The following is a 3,578-nucleotide window of genomic DNA, read 5'->3' on the forward strand; positions in this document are numbered from 1 at the left end:
TATGAACACCAATCTCTCTCTTCCCCTAGTTAGTCCCATCCACCCTACAGTTATAACACAGTGAGGGAACACAGATAACCCCTTGACCTATCCCCTAGGGTTAATCCCTTCCCTGCCAGTGACATTTATACAGTAAGCAGTGCATTTTTATAGCATTAATCACTGTATAATTGTCAATGGTCCCAAAAATGTGTCAACAGTGTCCGATATGTCAATATCGCAGCCCCAATGAAAATCACAGATCGCCGCCATTACTAGTAAAAAAATAAAAATACTAAAAATGCCATAAATCTATCCCCTTCTTTGTAGACGCTATAACTTTTGCGTAAACCAGTCAATATACGCTTATTGCTATTTTTTTTTTACAAAAATATGTAGAAGAATATATATCAGCCTAAACTGACGAAAACACGTTTTTTTTTTTAAATTGGGATATTTATTATAGCAAAAAGTAAAAGATGTTGGGGATTATTTACTAAAGGCAAATCCCCTTTTCAGTACAAGTGCATTGAAAGTGCACTTGGAAGTGCAGTCGCTGTAGATCTGAGGGGAAGATCTGAAATGAGGGGAAGCTATCATCCAACTTGTGGAAGTTAAAATGCTGTTTTTTATTTTCCTTGCCTCAAATCTACAGCGACTGCACTTCCAAGTGCACTTTCAGTGCAATTCCAAGTGCACTTTGCACTTGTAGTGCAAAGGAGATTTGTCTTTAGTAAATAACCCCCATTGTGTTTTTTTTTTCAAAATTGTTGCTCTTTTGTTTATAGTTTAAAAAATAAAAAAGCAGAGGTGATCAAATACCACCAAAAGAAAGCTCTATTTGTGGGGAAAAAAAAGACGTCAATTTTGTTTGGGTCCAGCGTCGCACGAACAACGCAATACTCAGTTAATTCGACACAGTGCCGTATCGCAAAAAATGGCCTGGTCATTGAGCAGCCAAATCTTCCGGGGTTGAAGTGGTTAAGCTGGCCCTACATTATATAATTTTCTTATTCAATTTCCTTTAGATTTACATTAAACTATGTAGTACAAGGGCCTGCCTGATTGCATACAAATTGAAAGTGTTTAGGTTTGACCTCATATTATAGATTTTGGTAAATCTAAAGGAAAATTGTACAAGCAAACTGTATAATGTATGGCCAGCCTTACACTTGAGGACATTGGCGAGAATTACCCCTTTAAAGATTGCTAAAAAAAGATGAAAATTGTCAGTAGGAACGTATATAAAAGGCAACAATTGCTCATTATTCAAGGAACCCCTAGAAACCTCTGAAGGAACCCAAGGGTTCCATGGAACCCTGGTTGAGATACCTGTTCTAAGTTTACCACATCACTTGTACTGGGTGGATACTGATTATTAAGTAGTAAGTAGGTCGATCTAAAAGATAAATCAATAGATCAATATATTTGTTGAATGGTGGATATATATTGATTCATGGAAGGAAGGAGGGAAGGAAAGAAGGAAGGAAGAAAGGAAGGAATGCAGTGGTTGTCCTAATTCTACGCACCTCTTTTGGGCCACACTTGTGTACCTAGGGCCAGATTCACAAAAGGGATACGACGGCGTATCTCCTGATACGCCGTCGTATCTCTGTTTCTATCTATGCGACTGATTCATAGAATCAGTTACGCATAGATATCCATAAGATCCGACAGGTGTAATTGTTTTACACTGTCGGATCTTAGGATGCAGTACCGCGGCCGCCGCTGGGGGGAGTTTGCGTCGTAAACCAGCGCCGGGTATGCAAATTAGGAGTTACGGCGATCCACAACGGATTTTCTTGTTCGCTACGTCGCCGCTAGTCTAGTTTCCCGTCGCAAAGTTAGTCGTCGTTTTGGGTGCCCTAACTTTAGTCAGCAATCGTATTGCTGTGTAAAGTATGGCCGTCGTTCCCGCTTCGAAATTTAAAATGTAACGTCGTTTGCGTAACACGTCCGGGAATACGGAAGTACGCTACACGCGTCGCCGTTCCAAAAAATGACGTCACGGCGCGCAAAGCACAACGGGAATTGCGAAACTGAGCATGCGCAGTAGGTCTGGCGTGGGAGCGCGCCTAATTTAAATGGCACACGCCAGAGGCCGCCGGCGTAGTTTTCATCGCAAGTGCTTTGTGAATCAGGCACTTGCGATGAAAACTTGCGGCGGTGTAACGTATCTACGATACGTTACGCCGCCGCGATTCTACGTGAATCTGGCCCCTAATGCTTAATGTGTCAGTTTATTTCGTAGTTTATTTTATCAGTTTATATTGAATTAGTCACATTCAGCTGGACTTGTTGTGTAAAGAAACATTACAGAACAATTCCAGTTGAACGTATCTAACAAATACTAGCTATACCACGAACTGGATAAATGAGAACCTTCCCCGATGTGAGTTTATCTTCAGTATGTCCTGCAGTATAGACTATTCTCATCTCCCTTATTTCTGTTTACTTTTGGAAAATTGATACTGTAGCACTGTCATTCTAGGTTTAGTCTAACAAATAAAAAATGGAAGGTGTAGGTAGAAAGATGGATGGGTAGACTGGCAGACAGGTACATAGATCAATTTGGTGTGTAAATGTATAGGGTATATTTTCTCCCCCATTAATTTGATTTAGGATTTGATCCTATACTAGCTAATTTGTCTTACTTGCAATATAAAATATTTCACTGAGACATCGCCTATTGCAATGAAGACTTATTTTGAGTTTTTTTTTCTAAATAATAAAGCTTGAGGCACCATGATTGATGGCTATCTTTATTTCATGGTGCATGATCTTACCACCTGCTGTATGTATAATATACCCAAGAATAGCTGAAGGGATGTTATGCTTCCTTTCCTTTGACACTGTCCATGGTTGGTTTTGGTTGCAAAAGGGAATGTCAAATAATGCACTGGAATCTGCATTTCCACAATAGATCTATATTTGTCACGATAGACAGACAGGCTCGTATTCGATACTACAGTGAAAAAAGACATTTACTATAACAAAAATTTGGTTTTAGGTGAATGACATCACATATTGGATTGTGATTGTTTATTTATATTTAAAGTAGATCTAAACCCAACCAATAAATGATCAATATTAAAAAGTTAATGTATTTTCAAATGTAGTTGTTTTTTTATCTGTAGGAATTATGAATCCTACCATGAAGATCCTTATTTTTTTTAAAAAGAAGAATGAATTTATTATTTTGCATGTAATAAGACATTTATATACATATGAAAATATGAAAATAGTAAAAAAATCTGCGCAATATACAGGTAAAACACAATCAGCAGCTATGCACTAGGATTCAATTTATAAATTCCTTAAGAGTCAATGTAAAGTAGATAGTGCAGCGCTAGAGGAATAGTCCAAATAAAGATCATCCAGGTGATTCTCTTATAAGTGACTGACAATATGAGGCATGCAGGTGATATAGCGTGGGTTAGCAGGAGACCTCCACCATTAGTAACAATGGCCGCTCACCTCACTGATAATAAAAAATCGCTTTCCCATAAGGGTCAATCCCAGGCATGTAACAGCATAATCCAAGCAGGAAAGGAATACATCTCAGGTAATATCAGCATGGATGGCAGATCTCAAGTAAT

The sequence above is a fragment of the Rana temporaria genome, chromosome 4 (assembly GCF_905171775.1).
Source record: "Rana temporaria chromosome 4, aRanTem1.1, whole genome shotgun sequence".
Lineage (NCBI taxonomy): Eukaryota > Metazoa > Chordata > Amphibia > Anura > Ranidae > Rana > Rana temporaria.